General features: G+C 39.6%; 2 pseudogenes; both read right to left on the bottom strand.

Moving 5' to 3' along the window:
- LOC104431428 overlaps window positions 1–19771 on the bottom strand; it is a 99071-nt pseudogene extending 79300 nt beyond the window's left edge.
- LOC120294341 lies at window positions 7504–21672 on the bottom strand (annotated as a pseudogene).
- Window positions 21673–24497: the final 2825 nt, after the last annotated feature.

Raw genomic sequence — 24497 nt, 5'->3', positions numbered from 1 at the left:
CATGTTGTGACCTACTTGCCTTGAAGGCCAATTCCAATGGAGTAAGTTCAGACATATTTGTTCATAAAACAATCCAAGTAGCATTTCTATGGAGATGACTTTAACGCATCGTTTAGTTGGTGATCCACACTGGACTCATTAATTATGAATGGGGTTCTTTCAAGTTCATACCTCTCGTGACAGGTATTTATTTTAGAGTTCTTTAGACACCCTAAATATCAATTAGGAGTCGCCACTAGCCTTGTTTATGAAGATCAGGTAGATTATCCAATCAAGAAATGGGAGCATTTTCTCGATTCCTACAGAACTAGAAATCAATAAGTTTAGGGACGGGGTTACGCTAATGTTTTTATTAGCGCATTTTCAGTACCTAATCAGTTGAGTTATCTAAATGATCATGCATTTGTCCTTTACCATTTTCATGATATTTAGAATCTCATTAGGTGATCACGCGTGGATAGTTCATTAAGGAATCTAAACTAGTTATAATTCTAGCATTTAAGAAAGGAAACAAGTGAAAAAAGGAAAGTGCATTGTGTAAAGTAAACTATTCAAAGTGCAAGAACATAGAAAACCCTACAACTTATCGAGTATTTATTACAAACTTGAATTGAAAACCTAAAACATGGTTAGGTGACAAATTGGGTACAAAAAGAGATCAGATTCAATGATAAGAACTACAGCCACCTCCTCCATAGTTTGCCTCGATGGCGTTAACTTCGCACTTGAGCCAATTGAATTATAATGGCAAACAAGTTGTTGATTCAAAACAATAGCAAACAAGAACAAACAAGTTGCGGATTTCAAAACGGGCCTCCGGATCGCCTTTGTATTGCATACATAACGACCACCCCAAATCACTTAATTGGTTAATTTGTGGTTAATGATAATTAGTCATCATTTGTATTCACAAAACAGTGGTCCATATCAATTAACCTTAAATTAGGATCTAAGCGTTCATTGATTTTCCCTTGATCATGCACCATATCTAGCCATTCCTTCAACAAGTACACACATATACATGAAATTGAGTATGTATTCAGGTTAATAGGCCTTGTTTCTCAAATAATCAAACAAAATTAAGTGAATTAATAACAGATCACTTAATTAATTTACTGAAAATGGGTCGATTATGTTTAAAAGTGATTCATTAATCAAATTACGTTCAATTGACATGATTCGGGTGTTGTTGAAAAGTTTAAGAGTCTTCCTAATCGAAATGTTATATATATATTGAAATTTTTTTTGTTTAAAATATATTTAATTGTTGAATTCGGTAAATCCCATGCGAAGTACCACAAATTTAAAATGAAATTTTGTCAACTTCGACACATGCTGCTCGCGACCGACCGTGCGCTCGACGGCACTCACCCACCGGCGAGTTTTGTGTTTTCCCGGGAAAACGAATCTTTTATCATTTTTGGCTCTATCTACTCCCACGCACTCTACCACGCGTGGGCCCAATCAACGCTCGAGAAGCTTCTATCGTCCTATTGCCGTGACGGACACGCGCTGCTGCTCCGTGGAATAGAGCAGGCGCGGGAAATCATTAGCTTTGTTGCCTCCCGGGACATCTCTCACGAATATCATCCTTCCCTCCCCCAATTTTGTTGATAAATCCCTTACTAGAATAATAAAATAAGAATATTAATTACTAATTTAAAAATAATGTCTGACAAGGTACGTAAATAGTCAATTAAAAAAACAAGGAATGAATGTAAATATGGATTACACGTAACATATATATATATATAAATAAAAAACAGTAAAGTTTTCTTATTTGGAGCATAATTTAATATCGAAATAGCAATATTGAAAACCGAAATCTCCTCTTTACTTAAAGCTTATGGGATATGCTATATACGAACCAAAAATCTATCTTTTAAAAAAAAATATCAAAAATGATGTTTGATAATAATTGAAATGGCAACATATATAACAACATTATATTGAAAAATTGATAAGACATTTTACGATGGGGTGAAATTGTCAAATAAAAAGTAAAATCTTTATTTATTGTGCGATTTCATTAAAGATCAAATGTCAGGATCTCACGCAAATCCACTATTTACTATTGAACTTGGAGTAATACGTACTTTATTATAAGATTTAAGGTGAGTGGCTTTTACAATAGGGGCGCGATATCACTCAAAAGTTTAGTATGAACAAATTGTTGTTGCGATCTACTGTTGGCGGGAACATTTGTGTGCATAGTAATCCTTGAAAAGACAGTTTTTATTTTTATTTTTTTGAGTCACGAAATAAGTTGTTGCGAGGGAACTGTGTAGCCGCACCGGAATGGGGACCATGGGACCATCATAGAACATATAGATGCCTGTGGACTAATCAAATCAATGGCATAACGGGTTCCACCTTTTCTGCACCTAAGGAAGCAATAAAAGGCAAGTGGGGGGAGAGAGAGAGAGAGAGAGCAGTACCTAGAGAAGGAGCAGTTGACGCCGAGGGGTTGCCATCGGTACTTGGCAAAGGCGACGTCGAGGTGGCCATTTCGGAGGGAGGCGAACTCGCGCTCGATGAAGGGGCAGATGGAGGAGTCGTAGAGAGGGTAGGATGGGTCCGCCACCTAGCTCCCCAGGAACACATCACACCTTGGGGGGTCTTTGTTGCTGCCTCCTCGGGCTGCTTCGGCACCCCATACCATCAACGTCAAAAGAGCCAGCTTCCAGGGGAGAAGTACATTATCAGTGCCATAAGTTGTATACAACGCTCACTTTAGTGCCAAAAGTTTATGTCGAATCACTTAAGTGCCAAATCAGAGGAAAAACGATCACTTTGGTTCTATCGGCGAGAAATTCCGGCCAAAATAATTATGTGGCTTTTATATTTTAAAAAAAAAATTGATAAACCCTTTAAACAACGTCGTTTTCTATCCTACTTAAGAAAACCACGTTGTTTTGCCGTCCTATGTGGATGGCTTAGGAAAACGACGCCGCATAGCTCATTTGGGATTGAAATTAGGGTTTTTTTTTTTTGTTCATCTTCGCCGACCTAGCTTGCTCGGCCACCGTCGCTTGGCCACCACACTCGGCCATTGTCGCTCAACCACCATTGCTCGGCCAAGAAGTGATGGGAAAATAGGAGGCGAGGGTGGAGGAGGAGGAAGAAGGGGGGTTGAAGGTGCAGAGAGAGAGAAGACGAGGAGTGCGAGGGAAACAAGGAGGGTGCATATGGAGATGGTGGATTGGGCTCTGTTCAGAGAGTGGCTGGTCTTTGGAAGAAGGGGTTGAAGGTGCGAGAGAGAGAGAAGACGAGGAGTGCGAGGGAAACAAGGAGGGCGTAGATGGAGATGGTGGATTGGGCTTTGCTCGAGAGTGGCTGGTGCTGGTGTTGTTCTTCGGGGGAAGAAGACGACGCCGCCATGGCTTCTTTCTCTCTGCTGGTGTTGTTCTTTGGGGAAGAAGATGCCACCGCCATGGCTTCTCTCTCTCTCTCTCTCTGCTGGTGTTGTTCTTCGGGAAAGAAGACGACGCTGCCATGGCTTCTCTTTCTCTTTGCTGGTGTTGTTCTTCGGGGAAGAAGACAATGCTGCCATGGCTTCTCTCTCTCTCTCTCTCTCTCTGGCGAGCCACATCAGCATAAAAAATTAATAAAAAACTATCACGTCGGATTTCCGGCTAACCGGATTGGTGTAAGCATTGAAATGATCGTTTTTCAAAATTTTTAGCACTTAATTGATCCGACGGAAACTTTTGGCACAAAAGTAGCGCCGTACACAAATTATGGCACTGATAGCGTACTTCTCCCTAGCTTCCAGTGAAAAGAATGTGAAGGAGAAGGAGGAAGAGCCCATCTGCATTACCTCTGTACCCACCAACCCCAACCCATTTTGCTCTCACCGCAACATAGCAACCTAAAAGGCTCTTTTTGCAGAGAGACAGAGAGAGAGAGAGAGAGAGAGAGAGAGAGAGAGAGAGAGAGAGATAAAAGGGCATTGTTGGATTCTAGGCTACTTAATGTACCTTATTTGATATTATTTTTTCGGTTAGCTACTTAAATACAGGATTTGGTTTCCATTTGCGGTGGATGGCGGGCCTAGGAATTTATATAGGATTTAGGAAGTTGCAGCAGATATGTCCTTTAAAAAAATTATTAAATAATGACTTGGCTTTGCTTGGCTAAGCTGTAGTTGTAGGGAGTAGCAGCCAATTAGCGCCTTTGATGTTGACACTTCAAATTGGTGGGGTCAAAACCAACTCGCCGTAGGATGACAAGCTAGTCCCCTTGGATCTCAAGGAGAGGAATCTAGGCCACTTGAGATTTCTAACTTGTTTAATTCTCTTGATATTAACTAGGGGTGAGTGGTTTCAGGTTCCAGTTCGGTTTCGTTTGGAACCTGAAACCTACCATTGGGTACCTGTTCCTTATTTTTGGAATCTAGAACCTACCGTCGGAATCAAGAACTGGAACCTACCCTGTCACAAATTTTAGGGTCGGTTCCAGATTCCAACAATTTTTTTATTTTTTATTTTTCATTTCATTTTCAGATTTGAACTATTACATATGTGTATACTCTACGGTAACTTTCCACGTCTTAGCAAACATACCGGTTCCAAGAATATGGACATACATAATCAAAACCAATAAAAAGTTTCCAAAGAGGAAATGAGATGCTTGATTAACTATAATTATTATACCCACATATGTGAATATATGTGTACTAAAGCTTAAATCGTCACATAATTCTATATGACATTGTCCACATACAAAAAAGGGTGCGGTAGAATGAAAATGCAAATCTAAGCATTTTACAGAATAACAGCTAGCACTAGCAGCAAATTGGTCATGACCCATCAAAAAATAAATTGCCCATAAAAGAATGGTCTTGAAATCTCTACTGCTGCTAACATTAAAATCACATGGCAAACATTTAGGAAGAGAATATGAAAACTAGCTGGTACCTTATTTTTCCTTCGTTCCTGTGGAAAAAGAAACACAAAAAGAGAGGGGCAATGCAAGCGAGGCTAGTGCGGCGAGACGGTGAACGCTTAGGCAGAAGGGACGTCGGGTCGTCGAGCTGTGGTGCTGGTGTGGCAACAATGCGGCATCTGGCCTGCAGAGGTGTTGCGACAGGGGCGTCGGCGACAGAGGTGAGCTGCTGTGGTGTCAGGCGAGCGTAGGTTGCTGGTGGAGTGGCGTCGGCGGGGCTATGCGGAGATGGGGGTGGAACTTAAGACAGAGAGCAGCGTAGGCGAGGGTTGCTGGGTGTCGGAGAAGAGGCGGAAGAGCGTGGTGGCTCGGTGACCAGTTCTAGCGTTGCGGAAGGGTGCTCGTGTGGAGGTCCCGGGAGGAAGTGACAGACTAGCAAGTGGCGGTGGCGGCAGCTATGCTGCTCGTAGTGAAGCTTGGCACGAAGATGCATCGCAGTGTTCATGGACGAGCACGATGCCGTGCGGTGGCCGGCGTAGTGGAGCCCTCGAGCAGCTACGGGGCGGAGTGACGAAGATGAACAGTCTCTGCTTTTGTGCTTTTGTTTTTTTCTTTTTTTCCCTCTGCTCTCACGTCTCTCTCTCACGTCACTTTCTCTCCTGCAGCTGTCGGGGGTGTTTGGTTGGGCATTCCCAAGGGGCTTTGGGGGCCCAAAGCCCCTTGGGAGAAATTTTGGGTGTTTTGCAAGGGCTTTTGAATGCCCATTTGCGAAATGCGGGCATTCCAAATGCTCAAAGCCCAATCTTTGGGGTAGGACAGCTTTGAGCATTCGGCATTCTCCCAATACAAGCTTTACTGTTCACGCGTCGTTCACCTTCTTCCCCATGACTTCTTCGAGTTCTCCGCTGCCGCCTCCATTGTCAATGCCGCCTTCGCCTCCGCCTCTGCCTCTGTCATCGACACTGCCTCCGCCTCCGCCGTCGACGCCTTCCTCTTCTATGACAGATCCATCCCTTTTGACGAGCGCGAGCAGCACCGCGTCGACTCCTTCGGCTCGCGAGGACCAGGCCTCAAGCCGCTAGATCTGGCCGTCCGACGGCGAGATCTGGCCTTCACCCTCCCTCGACCAACCCGACGGCCCTCTCGCCTCACCGTTCTAGGACGCCCCCGACTTGAGTTCTCCACCGGCCCTGCCGCCGCCTCCGCCTCCACCGTCGACGCCTTCCTCTTTCGCGGCGGATCCATCCCCTTCGACGAGCACGAGCAGCACCACGTCGACTCCCTGCTTCTGCGCTCTGACTCCTTCGGCTCGCACGAATCAGGCCGCTAGATCTGGCCTCTGCGACTGTAGACGACAACGTGTGTCTACGGTTTGGAGGCCAGATCTGGCCGTCTGGTCTTGCTGGCTGCCGGATTTGATTTTCAGATTTAAAAAAATAAAAATAAAAATAAAAATAAAAACAAAAGCCCATTTGTAATAAGTTTTGCCAAACGGTATTTTTACACAAGTCACTTTCCAATGCGTTATTTGCCAAATGCCCGATCATTCTCGAAAACCCCTTTACCCTAAATATATTTGCATTTGGCCAAGGGCATTTCCTCAAAGCCGAACCAAGCAGGTCCCTTGCTGACCTCCGATTTTCTCAAGAACTTTTCCTTCCTTTTCTTTTATTGTTTTTCCTCAGCAGGTTTTCTTCCCCTTTTGTGTTTCTCAAGAACTTTTTTCCTTGTAATCGTTGCGGTTCCGTAACCGGTTCTAGTTCCCAAAAAAAAGAAACCGCGAATTGGAATTGGTCTCTTTAGAACCGGGTTTTGCGGTTCCTGAGTAGACTCGGGAACCGCACTCACCCCTAACATTAACGTAAGACTGTTTTGGCGACCTAAGCACATGTCCTTAAAAGATTTCAATTGGGATTTAGTTTGCACATCAATATCTCCTAAATGTAAGAATACCAAGAAGGTAAAGCCGGGTATAGGACTTGATAAAGATACTAACCTATTGTGAGTACAGGATAATGCAAAAATAAGGAATACATCCATAAAGCCCAACATCTCTATAAATCTAATGGACTGGAAATGGAGACCTTCGTATGAATGAAAGCTCCCTTCCTTTGGTGAGCTTACACGGTTAACCGTCACCGAGAATCAAAGGCAAAGGATTAGAATAAGAAAATTAATAGAAATGAAGTAGTGTGCCAACGAGGCAATAATCTACCATTTGTAAGAGAGTGACTATACGTGCAAGTTTTTACGGATAAATTTTTTTGTGGATGTAGTATTCTGTATCATCATTTCTCACAGATGGGATAGATGACGTTGGCGGAGCATCATCCACACTAAAGAGAAAAAACCTGGCACTTCCTCAAAATAATTCTTGAGGAGCAACGTATAACAAGCTTAGCTCGGGGATTGAAACACATCAAGAGCAAGAATCTGCCACTCTGCACATCTCGCCATTCAAACAATGAAAAGCTTCCATAATAGATTCCCACCTTTGCAGTGGCAACCATCCACATCATAATTGCGTGTAGAATTCGCAACATCGTCATTGTATGATTAACAATATCGAAAGAAGTGGCACGAATACAACCATCAAACAACAAGCCATCATCCCCAATAAGAAGTTTACAATACACAATTACTGCACCGCATAATAGTTGTTGTATTCTGTATAGTATCCATTTCAGTTTCAAATGTGAACAAAAGATAAACTTCGAAGCAAAATTTAGGAGTTCCTTTTGATGGATTACCAAAAAAAGCCCTAGTTCTTTCAAAACCAAACTAACTCAAAACATAGCAAACCATTTCTTATTTCCTGTTCTGCCAGTAATCAATATCCGGATTTATTGGATAGAGATCATTAGCAGATGTAGAAGAAGCAGTTCCAGTCCAGGGTCCATCAGTGCGCATGCTCTTGGTGATATTCTCATCCACTGCCTGATGTTCGTCACCTTTGAAATGCTTCCTCATGGCCTCAATCGTCTCCTCCGTTATGATAGCGTCCTCAGGGTCCAGCACTGGAATAGCAACGCTGCCTTCAAGCATGCTAACCACAGATGACATCGGCGGCCTGAGTGCTGGAGTCGCATTAGTACACAGCAGAGCTACCTTTATCATCGCCAGCACCTCCTTTTCGTCAAAATGAGAACCCAGCCTCCGATCAACTAGATCTATCAAATTTCCTCTCTCCTTCAAAACTCGCGCCTAGAAACAGAAATGGAAAGGAAGATATTTCCCTCAAGCTACAGGTACTGATCAGTTGTAGAATATTCTCAGAATACTAAAACAGGAAAAAGGAGATATATTCTGCCCTTGGTAATTTCATGACAAATGCAGTTGATAAACACCTGCTAGTTTTTCATCTTCATCATAAGTTATATTTGGAAGGAAAAAATTGAACAAGTCAATACAGATGAAACATGATTTCTTTACCAATTTTAAGTAAAAGTTAGTAAATTTAAACACTAGTTGATCACTTACTGACATTCACCGGTCGCAAAAAAAAATTACCACCACTGCTTTAAAATTACCAGCTCTTATTGAGTTTTAATGGCAGGAATTATTTGTCAGTTCGTCATTACATGAAACAAGAGAATTGTCCACCCATGGTTTACACCATTCATTGCCTTTTACTCTCAATTCTAGTTTAACAAGAATTACCTGCCTGATTATGCAACTTAGGTTTAAATCAGGTGTAACAGGGACTAACAATGATTGTTTTTAGCTAATGATTGGCTTACTCAAAGCACAATAAAATCCAATTTTTGGACTCAATTACATGGATGTAAAAAAGTCTTAAGTCTAAATCGAAAGTATATCAATATTTGGGTCAAGCAAGGTCTTGAGAACTTTTTAAATCCAATTCTAATTGTCAAAACTGTAAAGTACTCGACCAACTTGTTTGGCGCTAATGAAACTACAGGGAGTATGAATGTCACGCATAAAACTATAAATTCTAAAACAAAACAACCCAAATTTTAAAGACCCCAAATTTCAATGAATAGAATTGTCTTCAATCCAAGAAAGAATCTACATGATTCCTTCCTTCAGGAGGCAGCCCATTGTTTGAGTTTAACTGTGTCACTAGGTAAATTCCAGTTTCATTTCCTTAGAACCAGACTAATCCGTGACCACCCTCACCCCAAGTCGCTCATCTTGAGCATGAACACCATAGGCCTACAAGGATTACTTGCTCCTTTCAAATTCAGTATAGACCAATATAACAAGAATAATTGGATTAATTTTAAATGACAAATTGCACTTAACGGCATTACAATTTGTTATACAGGATTCAGTAGCTGGTAACTGTAACTCTCCTTTTCAACCATTAAAAGTGCATACGAGGAGTTCGATACTATTTTCACATTTCCTTAATCCATCTCTCAACCGGCACAAGCAGAGATTTAAATATCATAATAAGAAACTTTTGAACGCTAGAGTTAATTACCCAATCGAGTAGATAAAAGCATTTCTCCTTCTTTTGGTAACTGGTGTTGCTCCGGCCACTAACAACTTCCAAGGCAACAATGCCAAAACCATAGACGTCGGCTTTTTCAGTGAGGTAACCATGCATTGCATACTCTGGTGCCATATATCCACTGCATAACAAGAAAAGAGCTGGTGTTTGCAACATGGCAAATATCTTAAATAGTACTTAATATTTTCTTCCAAAGATCGTCCCTCGTCTTCCCAAAATACAAAATAAGGAGATATTCCTAATCATGACACCATGGTCTCCAGAGTCAAGGAAAAAACAAGCGCATTTTAGAGATTTTTTAATAGGATTCCGCTGATAATATTTCAAAATAAAAAAGAAAATTTGTGTTTTTTATATAACTTTCAGCATACATATAGCTTTGTAGTTGGAAAACAAGTGCATCCCTATAACTTGGAAAAGAGGCTCATTAGAAGAAAAAAGAGTTGGAAACAGGCTGAGACAAGGTCTGAATACATAGGCAGCAGCAGTGGGAGGATTCCTAAATCCAAGCCTAGGGGCAAGAAAACATCTTAATATTGCTGTAGCAATAGAAAAACAGCCTTAATATTGTTGTTGTTGATGTTGCTGTAGCAATAGAAAAACAGCCTTACATTTTCTCAGTAGCTTTCTAAACCCTGTGATTCATGTGCTTGCTTTATAATTTTGGTTTTATTCTTTTGTAATTCACTTGAAAGTGCACCATCTATGTTTATGTCATGTGAAATATATTTACGAAAAATTGCACTTTTCATGCAAAGGAATATATATAGATAATTTACATTGAAATCGTTAACATATAGTAGTTGTTCTTATTCATTAATTGTTTTACATTAAGTAGATTGTTATTGGAAAAACATAATAAAAACAATTAAATTACATGTCAATATAGGTTGTTAAAAAGTATTGCGTCCTAAATGTATCGTAATATTTTCATATACTTTTTGCATGAGAGAATATATTAGGTAGGGCATGCTGAATTACCTTCCAAAATGTTTTTCTTGACTATTCTTAATGTATTAAATGAAGTGTGTATAATACGATCAATCTTTTGATTAATATATCAGGTAGGTGGATAAAATTTTTGCAGAAACTGTACTAGATCATTTAAGTTTGTTGAGATAATGGAATTGTTTAATGTTATGGCTATTTTTCCTTAAGCAATTACTATTAGAGTTAGTAGAAGGAACTTACAGTTCTATCTTTTCCCTAATCAATCACATTTTTTTCATGAACAGGTTGACTTTCTACACATGTCAACGCAAACGTTTGAAACATTTGAACATGCTTACTATATATTTTTCTGTGTGTGTACAACTTCTATATGCAAAAAAAAAAATTTCTTTATACAATAATCAACAGAAACATAGGCGAATTAGCTCTATTGCCTATAATATCAACTTATAGCCAAATTAACAATTGCATAAGTTAATATTAATAATAGATTATGAAATATCATTAACATTTATTCCTAATTAACACGAAGAGCGGTGAGAGAGGCGTGGAGCTTTGCGATTAAGCCCCATTTGTCGAGCACCATGCTTTGGGATGATGTGAGTCAACCACAAAGCTCCATTCAACTCACTTTTCTTAAATTAGACGAGATTTTTCTACTCCATTCTTCTATGTTGTCACTGACTCCTAATTAGGTTAACAGGAACATAAAACAAGAAACTTACTGAGTTCCAGCAATCTTGGTGCTAATATGTGTGTTGTCCTCCTCATCAAGCTTTGCTATACCAAAATCTGATATTTTAGAGTTCAGATCCTTATCCAGTAAAATATTAGTAGCTTTAATGTCTCTATGCACAATTTTTAGCCTTGACTCTTCATGAAGATATGCCAACCCCCTGGCAATACCCACACATATCTTGTGTCTTGTCGCCCAATCCAACCTTAACTGAAATTCTTCAGGACCTTCAATTGTATCAGAAGACATCAAAACTGCTTTACTGCCATGTCATTAACTCAAGTCAGTGAAGCACAATGTGATATCAAATTACCAAACAAAGCACGAGCAAGACTGTTATTTTCCATGTACTCGTAAACCAGCAAAAGTTGATTTCCTTCAATGCAGCATCCATAGAGTTTCACAAGATGTGGATGCCGAAGAGCAGAAATCATCCCAAGCTCAGTCACGAACTCACGATTTCCTTGCTTTGATGTGGATGAAAGCTGCTTCACTGCTATAGTGGTGCCGTCTAACAGAAGACCCTGTGATTGAACTTTGGCATAAGATTTATGCTGTGAAGATTTAGATACATTGAATGATGCTTTCTACAATTCCTTTTTGTTGGGAATTGGGGGAAGTTTATTTACCGATTTTCCAGCATACCTTGTACACAGAACCAAAACCACCTTCTCCAATCTTATTGGCGGCATCAAAATTGTTTGTGGCAGCTTTAATCTGTCGCAAGGTAAATGAACCAATTTGCAATGCTAGAACCTTCAAATCTGCACCACATTTTGGAACTTTCAAGAATTTGGAGGAATTAACAACTAAAGTATGTAATATACTATCTAACAAAGACGTGGCAATTCCTTCTCAATGTGCCAGAAAACCTTATTGTAACTATTTTGTCTGAGCAAGTTCAGGACAGTGTATCTTAACATCTTGAAATTTATTTTCTAGGAAATTCCGGCGTCGGTTGGCAGTATGTACTTTGAAAAATGAAATGAGAATGCCCTCCGGGTATTTAGTAGTGGGGGGAAAGAAAAATCATAGGAAAAACTCACTTTGGGAACGTAAGGCAAGGTTTGAATGTTTCAATATCTTGTATATCCGAAGTTCCAGCATTTTATTTCAACATCTTGAAACACAGATTTAGAATATATATGGTCGATTGTGCCCCAAAGGAGACCCAATACACACACACACACACACGCATCTAAGAAAGAAATGGATCAATGACACTTTAGCTGTATTATGGCTTAACAATAAATTGTTTTCTTTTTGTGTCAAATAGAATTTCCAATGCAATGCACAAATGTCATGCATCAATAGTTATACAGGAGAATAGTGTAAGCTAGTTGCAGTATTAATGATTCATTGTGATTACCCCTTCGCCCACCAGAAAAGGACGCGCCAACAGTTTGACAGGACAACTGTGTGAAATATAAATGATGAGATGTGATTACCCCTCCATTACCAAAAAAAAAAAACAAAAAAACTGATAAAACAGAAAAAAAGAGAGTAGGGAATGGAGAAATGTATTCAGAACACATAACATTCTATTTCTAGACAGATATATGTGAACAATATAACAGAGGTATACAATTACCTTGTGCCATTTCATCTCCACGTCCAAGACATCCTCTCCACCAAAGGATAACCATGATAAGAAAAACTACAAAAACTATAGCAGCCACAATCCCGACTACAGTGCCAGCAGATATGCCGGTTGACTCTCCTGGGATTTTAAAGTCTGCAGTGAAGAAAGAACAACATATGTTTACCCACAACTATTCAAGTAAATGGGGTAGACAAACATGCAGAAAAATATCGGTAGCTTCTTGGTGAACACAGAAAACAACAGATGGGACAGCACACTAATTGAGAATCAAGAGGAAATAAGAACTGCTCAGAACACTTCACAGAAACTATCAGATCAATAAGCACCTTGGAACATGTGATGAATACAAAGGGAAAAAGAATAAGAAAAAGAAACATATTCTTCATTCTCCAGGCTGTACTATATAATACAGGCGCAATGGTCGTTGATTCACAGCAGGAAAGTGAATGAGGTTATAGTTTCATAGTCTGAAAGGAAGGATTAAAGATACATAGTGAAAACATGCTCAGATAGAAAGAAAAAAAAGCAAACCATAGCCAATTTTCTCCTCTTAAGAGACAAATAATAGATCGTAGTCAGCCACTATAGAAATTTATCTGATCAACTGTAACAGATGCCAATGGCCTGAATCCAAAGTGGACATTTGCAACCAAACCAAGTAACTGAGTAGCCTATTGATGACTTCTGGTGCAAGACCCAAAAAAAAAAAAAAAAAAAAAAAAGGTACTTTTTTCCAATGTGAATATGGGTAACTTCCTCAACAGAGAAGCACCAAGTGAAACATGGAAGCGTCTGTCTGCATACCAGGATAGACGGAGATAGCAGATATAAGAGGACCATAGACTCCCCTTGTAGGTATAGCATTGGTTCCTTTCCCAGCCCAATATAAGCGTATCTCCAGAGTGCGCTTGGTCACATTGGCAGTAAAATTTCTTGTGACCGGCTTTCCAACTCCACCTGCTTCAATCTCAATGTTGAAATCTTCCCACACCATATTCCCCTGAAATAACGTTTAATCTGATTGAAGTTGAATGTCTCCACACTGAACAAGGTGGAACTATCAGTCTCAATAAATTGTAGAGATTGTGATCAGATCATGATTTGCAAATATGAGATATGTAGATAAAACAACCCAACCATAACACATTGAACGCTTTATATGCTTTTCATAGTAGAAGCAGCACTAGATAATGGCCAAAATTTACCTGTATATAAATGTTAAAAACTCGCCTTCCAAGGCTTTTATAACTTTTGTCGCCCGTGAACCTTATCTCCGCAAAATCAAGGCTTACATTGTAGATCCCATTCATCAGACAAAAACCATAATAAGTTAGAGAGATAGCAGAACGTCGTGCATTCGTGTAAAGCTGGGCACTATCCTTGGAAAGTACGGATGTATAGTCATTGTCTAATATATAAGTAGCTACTTCAATGGAGTCATCCAGGAAGTGACCAGTGCTACTGTAGCCCCAGAATTTTCCACTCGGGAAGGAACTTGAAGCAGGTACAAGCGACACTGAATCATCGTCATATGTGTTGTCCCCTATTTTCACTTCATTCCCACCGCAATTTATGAAGAGGTTATGCCGATCTGGATGGAGTAAAGAAATAGCCACACAGAGAAAAATCAAGTTTTTTTCTTTCTGTTAATAGGAGTGGACTTTCCAGACACACTAAATAAACTAGCATTCATTTATTGGAAAATCACATAGAAACTCTCAAGTTTATGAGCAACACATTATTTCATGAAGGTGGCTTTTAGAATTTCTAGAGTAATAATTATGCATTAACCCCCAGAGATTGACACGATAGCCAAGAGGAGAGTTGACAAGGAGATGCACAGAGAGTATAATGCAATATCAGGATCTGATGATAATGATAGGATATACAGCAGATCAACTTACTTTCTGGACAAGGCCGACTTTTCAAACATGCGGGTAGCCCACTTGTGGCGGGATATGAGGTTCTGAGCAAGTCAACAAAGATTTTAATGTGAAAATCATCATCATTCTGAATGAAGTTCAATAAAAAATTAAAATGCAGGTCCTTGGAAATCCAAGACTCTTGGTGAAATTATTTATCTCAAACATACGCATTGTCAACTGCTGAGCTTGCGAACAAGTTGCTGTAGAGAAAAGACAAAATCAACATTCAGTAGAGAAATGAAAATTTTGTACATCTGCAGGACTATAAGTTATAACTGCACATTTGAGGGGAGCCCTCGACTTAGACTGAAGGAAGTAGTACATACATAGATCGTTCTTCACAGTCTGTGTTTGTAACGTTGAAGTTGTTATATGATAGATCACTACACAGAGAAATAGCCAACCATTCCCAAAATCTCATCAATTTGGAAAATACATGGAAAGTCAATCCATCAAATGATTATAATGTACTAAAAGGGAGACCAGTTGCAAAATATGGACAGGAAAGGCAAGTGGAAAGGCGAAAACATCACAAGGTAATGAAAGTAATATGTCATCTTTATTCAAGAAATCTTATCTTAAAATATTAAAGGGAGAAAGACTAATGGAGTGAACGGAGACTTGAGAACTAGTCGGATAGCATAAATACATTTTTACACAGTAACAGTACAACAGACATGAGATATAAGGCAAGAGGCACAAATAGAACTGTGATTCCAACGACTCCTAAGTTGGATCTTCTTATTAGAAAATATCCAGACCACTATTTATTGTTAAAACTACCACATAAAAGCTTCATCCTTATGCCCATAAGATAATATCAACTTTCTCCTAGGTACACTCATTTTGGTTGCAGAGTTTCTCAAATACACAAACCTATAAACATGCCCAAGCAACAAATCATATTGTGCAGGTGATGTGTTTGACAAAATTTCAATGAGGATTTATAGGAAGCAAAAATTTTCCAAATGCCATTTTTATCATTCCAAGAAGTTTGACAAAGATCTAGGGCTGTGAAGGGCTTTTTGTATAGGGGAAAGTGGGGCTAACTTGGCACTACTAAGAAAATCCGATTTTTATTCTTTCATACCGTTCAGCCTCTCGTCTTACATATAACTTTCCAAAAGACAAATCCCAACAAGGAGAAAGGTACTTATGATATCTCAATTTAACTTCATAGGCTACAAATTAGAAAGATGCAAGATGGGAGTGCAAAATTGCTTACTACAGTGCAAAATTAGCGAGATAGAGCTAGACGCAAATTAGTAATTAAACAAGCCATTTTCTTCGGGCAGCAAAGCTTACAAATTTGCTGCTTTCTTCAGGATCCAATTAGGCACTACTCCAGTCAATTTGTTTCCAGTCAGATAGCTAAACAAGATTATTGGAATTGAGTCAGTTCCTCATGTACTTTTTGAACTCAAACCGAAAAATCACAGAGCAGATTATAAGCATTTAATTATTAGAGGTCTAGGAAAAAATCTGTTAACTCATGATATCAATACAGAGCTTTCAGCTGGATATGAAAGATAAAGGAAATCAATGACAGAGGAAAAACTTGATCCTTGCAAAACTTGGAGAGCATGGGTTGCCATAACACTGGTACAGAAAGCTGAACATAATGAAGGATACTATCTTGCTAGCTTATTAACTATTTCCTCGTGATAATGTTCCTGTCCTTCTAAGACAAAATAAATAATGGGGGAAGATGTGCCAATGTCAAACAGTCAATCGTTGAGCAAAAAGATCAAAAGATGTGCCATTGTTAAATGGTCCAAGAAGCTTAGGACTACAGTTTCTCATCATTTGCAAGACTATGGACAATACATCAAGGTCCAATCTGCAGACCTAGATAGCACGCAAGAACTGCACTCACCTAACAACCTATGGCCGTTGTTGTAAAAAGAACCAAATAGAGAGCCTAAGGACTTTTGCTATCCTTAATCTCCTATACATCATAAAACTGGCGCACAGGACATGCATTAAGTACATACACATACAACTATTAAGTATTTAAGTAACACTGATCCATTTGTCTTTTCCAGCTTAAACAAGTAACTATATTGAAACTAGTGAATTGTGCTCTTTAAGCAACAGAATATCATCAATCTACATCTGCTCCAAGACTAGAGTCCCATGAAAATAATTAGTTGACAACAAACATAAATTCATAACCCAAATCATTGTAAAATTTGAATGGTGAAATTATAAGCATTCGAGACACGAGGACTTTAAGGGATATAAACTGGATGTGTTATCATGGTGTAAGTTCTATTGATAGCTCAACTACTTTATAGTAAGAGTTGCCTATAGCTTGGCCACTGGAACAACTTGCAAATTCAGATTCTTATCTAATATATGAAAAAGAAGCGTAAGTCCAGCATCAAAGTACTTACATATATTCTACTTTCACCAGGCTGCTAAAGTTCTCAGGGATTTTGCCACTCAGTTTGTTGAAGCTGAGGTCCCTGCAAAACAATTGAAATGGAAAGGAGACAAAAATAATGAGAAGATAGTTTTAAGAGACTACCACTGGACACTCTTTGAGTATACTTTGGAGGACTGTACAAACATAGACAACATCAATGAACCTACAGGTCTAGTTCAGATGTATAGACATACAGGTCAACTGCCTGGTGTCTATGCTTTCTACTAGACATTCCTTTCCAGAGGCATTCATTGCATAAAATCCATGTGCATTAAGTTGGTCACATATACAAAAATTATACTGTAAATCAAATTTGCAACATGCAAATTTCAATTTATATAACTAGAAATACTACTCTGGCAACAAATTATATGCATCCCGTGGAATGCAACATATTATAGTTCAAATTGGGAGATTCCATTTATCAAATTGGACCAAAACTAAAGCTAATCATAATTTATTGAACAGATCTCCTTCATAACATTTTATTCATGAATAAAGGGATGATAACTAAATACTAGGATGGTAAAAGAGTAGAATATCAGCTTGAGTGAATAATAAAATAAAAATATTGAAAAAAATAGTAAAATAAAAAATAGAATGAGGATTTCAAAAACAGGAAAGCATGATTCTGCAGTTCAATATAATTATTGATGGAGAAATTACAAACTAGTCAAATCTAATGAAAAGGAAATGGAGCATATGATAAGCCACACAGAACTGCATAAATTCGGTTATTCAAAATGTCAACAAAGAATAAGCATTGATGGCTGATGATGACAGAATGGCAAAAGACTGCTGTTAAATGTAGCATTTATAAAATCTTACAGAGATGACCAGATGAATAAGAAGAATTGACTTGTGTAAAGATGCATTTGAAGCCATGCTCTCATTCAAACAAAGAATATAATGGCTGACAAATATAAGACAATCAAGCATAAAACTCCAGTTAGATATTGTGGGGCTGAGATTCAAGAATGTAAACCACTAGAAGGAAGATTTCTAGATGATCAACCACTAGAAGCCTCCATTGAAGTTAGTAAAATAGACAAAATGGGCACCACAACCAAGGTAAGAATTCCCATGGTTTCTATTCCTAGCAAAGTGAAAACAAAGAAAGAAAAGGTCCCTCTGCTTCTGCGCGAAACTGTATATTCCAAGGCAGAGGCCACAATCACCAGACACTTAAATGCCACATCACAATTCATAATTCATCAGTATCAACAGAAAAGATCAAAACACCATTGAAGTCAGTAAGGGACCTTCAAGCCATCTCAAATGGGTTTCTTAAGTGCAGCCAATAGTCAACCATAAACTAGGAGAAATTTCAGTCATTAAGGGTAAAATTATTTATTCTGCTCAGAATAGGAAAAGGGGAAAGCCGTTTTCCACTCACAATGTTTTTAAGTTCATCAATTCTGCTAGATAACTAGGTAGCTCTCCTCTAAGATTGCAGTTCCTCAGAATCCTATAAGGGAAAAGCACTGATATTGTCACATTGCCAAGACGATATGGCTCTCTTGAATTAAGTAAACTATTCAAGGAGGGGCAGTGCTCTCACAATGTCTTAATACTTTTACAGTTAAGTTGTGGAACTCGGGACTCGGGTCCATCAAGGTCGCTTATTCTCCTGCATATCAAAATCAAATAGGAAACTTTGTTAGATTGATACCATTTTAAAGAAAGGAGAGATGAGATTGAAATGCCAAACTTCCTTACTGACAGGTCGGACAATTTCTCCAAAAGTGAGATCCCGGAGGGAATTGGCCCTTGCAATCCACTTCCTTGAATAACCCTGATGATACAATTGACAGGTTGAATTATCTTGGGGGTATCTCTATAGAGACCGACTTAAAAGGTGAAGAAGCATTAAGCCTTACAGTTTGCTGAGATTTGTCCAGTTCTGAATAAAATCAGGTATCTTTCCCGTGAACTGATTATCACTGAGTTGCCTACAGTGCATTAAACCACAAGACTCATATGAAGAAAGAAGAATAGAAGTATCTAGATATATTAGCAGAGTTTGTGGAATCTGGGAACTAACAGCTCCTGCAATGCCGTCAATTCAGCAAATCTCGGAGGCAGCTCCCCAGTGAAATTATTTGACGAAAGGTGCCTGGAGCAAGAAGACCCAGTTACATCACATTGGTTAATAGAAATTGTATGCTGATCTCTTAACAAATACGACGTCATCAGCGAATACAAAGTGGATGCCTAATGCAGAAATTCGCATGAAGAGACTCACAGTATATGTAGCTGGGACAAGTTCCCGAGCTCTGGAGGCAGAGGTCCAGAGAGCTGATTTATCTCGACGACTCTGAGCGGAAGAATGAGAGTCAATATCTTCAAACATCAACCAAACTTAACATAGCGAAGAGGCCAGACGCGAGCGGCGGGATGAGTGATCGCTTACAATTTGAAAAGTGTGGATATGTATCCCAGCTCCTTCGGGATTGGACCAGTCAATCGGTTTCCGAGTACAGAACTGCAACCCGCGTTTCCCCCAATCAATAGAAGATACACTCGCAATAGAGAGAGAGAGAGAAAGAGAGAGAGAAAGCACATACATGTTGCGCAACTTCGTAGAGCCCCATTCTTTAGGAATCGTGCCGTTCAGGTAGTTCCGGGTGACGTCACTGTTTACAGAGACAGACGACGGTGACGGCGACGGCGACGATGAAGAAGAAGAAGAAGAAGAAGAAGAAGAAGAAGAAGATGGAAAATGGAGGGAGAGTGCTTACAAGTTCTCGAGAAAAGGCAATCTGAACAGGTGAGGCGGGAGAGTGCCGTTTAGAGACTGCTCATTGAGAACTCTGATTTCACAACGACACAGAGGCTTATTCTATCGTGACTTGTTTTCAATATAAAAATAATTATGTTTTTCTATTATTAATAGTAATTGATGAAATAAATAATAGCATGATTGAAATGATAGTTATATAGAAATTCGAGCATTTATTCATTTAATTAGCAATAAACATCATTATACGGTGAATAATACAAAATCAAATTACGCCAATTTGGATAACCACACTTAATGGTAAGAGATTGTTATTGCTGTATTAATAATTTTAATACAATAAATAATAATATATTATCAAGATGATATTTACCTATTGCATTTGTAAATACCGCTAATTTAAATTGGGAGTGTTATCGCTTTACCAAAAAGTTTAAATATCTCCTTCTTGTTTGCTATTTAGAATAGTACCTTTAGCCAATTACCTAAAATAAAACTATCCCTATTTTGTTTTGAGGTAAATCATTGTCAAAATTGAAAATTTGACGAGAAGTTGATCACATAACTATGACACAATTGAAATCACAAGTGAGCGACATCTCTTTTGTTCCTTCTCTTCCCATTTCATCTATATGTTTTTTGAATTTCAAAACTAGAATAATTATTTGAAAGTGCGGTTTACTTTCACCAGTAAGTAACTGTTACTATTGTATTAATAATTTTAATATATGATAAATGATCATATAATGTGAAGATGATATTTGTAAATACCACTAATTTAAATTGAAACCTCGTTGCTCTACCGAAATCTTTAAAGATATCCTTCTTGTTCAATGTTCAGAAAAAGCACCTTGAGTCAAATAAAAGCTACCCATATTTTGTTCAGAGGTGAATCGTCATCAAAACTGAAAGTTTGACGAGAAGTTGATCATATAACCACAACATGATAGAAATTACAAATGACGGCATCTCTTCTATTCTTTCTCTACCAACTCCATCTTTATGGCTTTGAATTTCAAAACGAAAATAATCATTCACAAGTGCAGCTTATTTTCATGGGTAAGTTTCAATTGTGATCCTTGAGTTCAATGGATTTTGCAAGCCGAACTGTGATTTCAATTCCCTGATCCAAAGAATTTCCATTTCTTTTTTTTGTACTCAATCCATTTTGACCCAAAAATACAGGTCGATCTTTTCTGGTGAACTGCTAACATGGTGCCCAAAGTATAGGCTTCGGGTTTGTCATGTCAGCAAGCTAACCTTACAACAAGATAAAAAAAGATTGGTGCACAATCAGGTGATTGATGTCAAAGTATAGCTAGGAACCTATGATTGTAAAATTCACGAAATTGTGATTTTTTTTCCAATTTATTTGGAGAGAGAGAGATACATGCTGGTGACATGGCAAACGGTGGTGTTGTTGGCGCTGCCGATGGAAGTGCAGCTGCAGTTGACGTCATTAGTAGTGTCGTCAGGCAACTTTTGTCACTCCATGTACTTGTCTTGTTGCATGGATCTGTTTCGAAATCCCAGTTCCTTTTCCCTAATGCGTCTGCTATTTCTCTCAACGCCTCCACTGAAAGAGAAAAGAGCCCAACAAGTCAAAAGAGACCGCAGTATACCATGCGTAACAAGCACAAAATGACGTCAGATTCGCGTGCGCGCTTGAGGTTGAATGCCTGCACAACATCTTTCTTTAACTTAAGAAAGAAAGCACAAGCAAATACAAGCTCAGTGAAGGTGAGAGCCCAAAATAGGAGGAGGAAAAGGAACAGTACGATGAAAGCAAAAGAAGAATGGTGGGTTTCTTTATTTTCTTTACCTTCCTCGATGGGCAAACGAGTGGTGGCAGCAGCTGAGTTAACGGCGCATAGAAGGACGAGCGCAAAGAAGAGAGATCGAGCCGAGAAGAGAATCATCGTCATTTCGGTCTCGAGCTACCTAGAGAGAGAGAGAGAGAGATATGATTGTTAGGAGAGTGGTCTAGCTTCATGCATTTATGTAGAAAAAGAGGCAAGGCACAAAGACTTTTCGCTCTTGTATGTTTGCAATGGAGGAGCATGAGGGGAGAATTATGGCGCGTTTGGTAACAATTATGTTCCTGGGAGTAGATTCTGATCAGAACTGATTCTTTTTTATTCTGTTCCCGAGAACTGATTCTAAGCATTTTAAGCCGTTTGGTAACTGTCCAAAATTTCTGATTCTGTAATAGGATTGCGTTTGGTACCGTGCTTATTAATTATGTTCCAAATCAATTTTTTAATTTTTAAATAAAATTTTTACTTTTTTACTTTTTTTTTCTTTTCTTTTTCCTTTTTTTTTTTTTCATTTTCTCATCTTCTTCTTCTTTCTTGTGGCCGGTCGTTGGATCCGCGATCGGCCGGATGAGGGCCGGTGACCTCACCGGAGCGTCGCCGCCTTCGGTGAGGCCGGCCCTCGTCGGGTGAGCCTCGCCGGGCCGGGCGAGGCTTGCCAGCCATCGGCGAGGCCGGGCGAGCCTCGCCTAGCCACCGGTGGGCTGGGCAAGCCTCGGGGCTAGGCGTCTCGAGGCTTGCCCGGCCCTGCCTAGCCCGGCAAGGCTCGGCCTCGCCGGATCTGGTGAGGTCGAGCCTCGCCCGTGGCCGGGCTTGCCTCCCGGCAAGCTTACCGGACCTCGCCCTGGTCCGGCGAGCCTTCGACGAGCTCGTTGGACCGGCGGTGGACGGACGGCGGACGGTGGCGGGCGGTGGTGGACGGCGGTCGCGAGATGGCCGGAAGGAAGAAGGAGAGTTCTTGATTTTGATTCTCAAATTCGTTCCGGAACAAGAATCAACTTTTTTTTTGATTTTTGATTCCATTCCCAATCTGTTCTCGGGAACAAAATTTTTACCAAACGCGATTCTAGGCCCAAATTGATTCCGGGAACGAAGAATCAGAATTTGGCCCTATTTGGATGGTTACCAAACAAGGCCTTACTAAAAAAATCCTAAACCTATTGTAGTTGAACCAATTCAATTCTAAACTTTTTTTTTTTTTGCCAATTTAATTCTAAACCTTTTATAATTGTGCCAATCGGTACATCCAGGCGATGTGAACGTCGGTAGGGGACAACTAGCCAGCGAACGCTGATGTGGCAAATTTTTAATATTTTTTAATTTTTTAATTTTTTTTCTCACATTCTCCTTCCTTTGGCCGACCGGAGGCAAGGGCTGGTGAGGTTAGCCTCGCCGGCCACTGGCGAGGGCAAGGCCCCACCAGCCAGTGAGCTCAGCCCTCGCTAAGGCTGGGGGAGGCCGAGCCTCGCTAGATCTGGCAGGGCCTCGCCCGGCCAAGGCGAGGGTCGACCTCGCCAGTGGTTGGCGAGGCTCCTTGCCAAAGAAACCCAACATCCCTATCTCCATCTCCATTTCGCAACTCGAGCTCGATTGCAAGTGGAAAACCCATCTCCAAGCTCTTATCTTTTCACTCCCATTTCGTCTCTTTCACTCTCTACGCCGGGTCTTGACGCCCGCCTAAAAAGGCAAGAAACAAAGCTGCCCCCCCCCAACAATGAAAGATCCAGATGCGGGAGCGAGCCCGTCGCCTAGAACCTCATCAAGCTCATTAGCAATGTCTCGCTTCTCCGTCCGATCGCCACCTTCGTCGCAATCACTTGCCGAGAAACCCAACATCCCCGCGAGGAGCCTTGTTGGCCACTAGCGAGGTTGACCCCCGCCTTGGCTAGGCGAGGCCCTACTGAATCTGGCGAGGGCTGAGTTCGCCGGATCTGGCGAGGCTCGGCCTCACTAGTGGCCGGCGAGGCTAACCTTGCCAAATCAGGCAAGGCCTCGCCCTCGCCAGCCCTCACCTTTGGCCGGCGTCAGCCGGCGGAGGAAGGAGAAGGTGAAAAAAAAAAAAGAGAAAAAGAGAAAAAGAGAAAAGAATTATTTAAAAATTGAAAAAAATATTAAAAAATTGCCACGTCGGCATTTGCCGGTGTTTGTCCCCGCCGGTGTCCATGTTAGTGCCGGCCGACCAATTTTGACCGGATGGACTAAATTGGCACAATTATAAAAGGTTTAGGACTAAATTGACAAAAAAAAAAAAATGGCACAATTGCAATAGGTTTATGATTTTTTTGGTAATTCTCCCGAAGCACGAGTGATGTGTGAAAGCAAGAGAGACAACCCCAAGTCTTCCCCTTATAGATATTTACATGGGAGAAATGTCATAAATGATCTTGAACTTTAATTGGATATGTAATGCAGTCTCTTTATTTTTAATTTGTTCAACATAGTCCCTAAAATTTAGTCCAGTGTGCAATGCCGTTTAGTTTAGCCCGTGAACTATATGGAGATGATCCCAAGTCTTCCCCTTATAGATATTTATCTAGGGAAAAATGTTATAAATGATTCCTAAATCTTAACTTAATACATAATGGGGTCTATTTACTTTTGATTTGTTCAACATAATCACTAAAATTTAGTTCAATATGCAATACCGTTCAATTTAGCCTGTGAACTATATGGAAATGTTCAATATTGTTTTCCATCAATTCAGATTGGGAACAATATTGAATATTTTCATATAATTTAAAGAATAAGTTGAATAAGTATAAAAATTCAGAGATCACATTAAACAAACTATAAATTCATAGACTATATTGAACATTATGGTAAAGTTCAAGGACTACATTATACATTAAGCAAAAGTTCATGAACTATTTTGTATCATTATTCTTTTATCTAAAATGGAGTAGCAAGCTTTTGTCCAAGTAATAACATTTTTTATA

This window comes from Eucalyptus grandis, chromosome 6, assembly GCF_016545825.1.
Source record: "Eucalyptus grandis isolate ANBG69807.140 chromosome 6, ASM1654582v1, whole genome shotgun sequence".
NCBI classification, from domain to species: Eukaryota; Viridiplantae; Streptophyta; class Magnoliopsida; order Myrtales; family Myrtaceae; genus Eucalyptus; species Eucalyptus grandis.
This window is presented reverse-complemented; position numbering and strand designations above follow the sequence as displayed.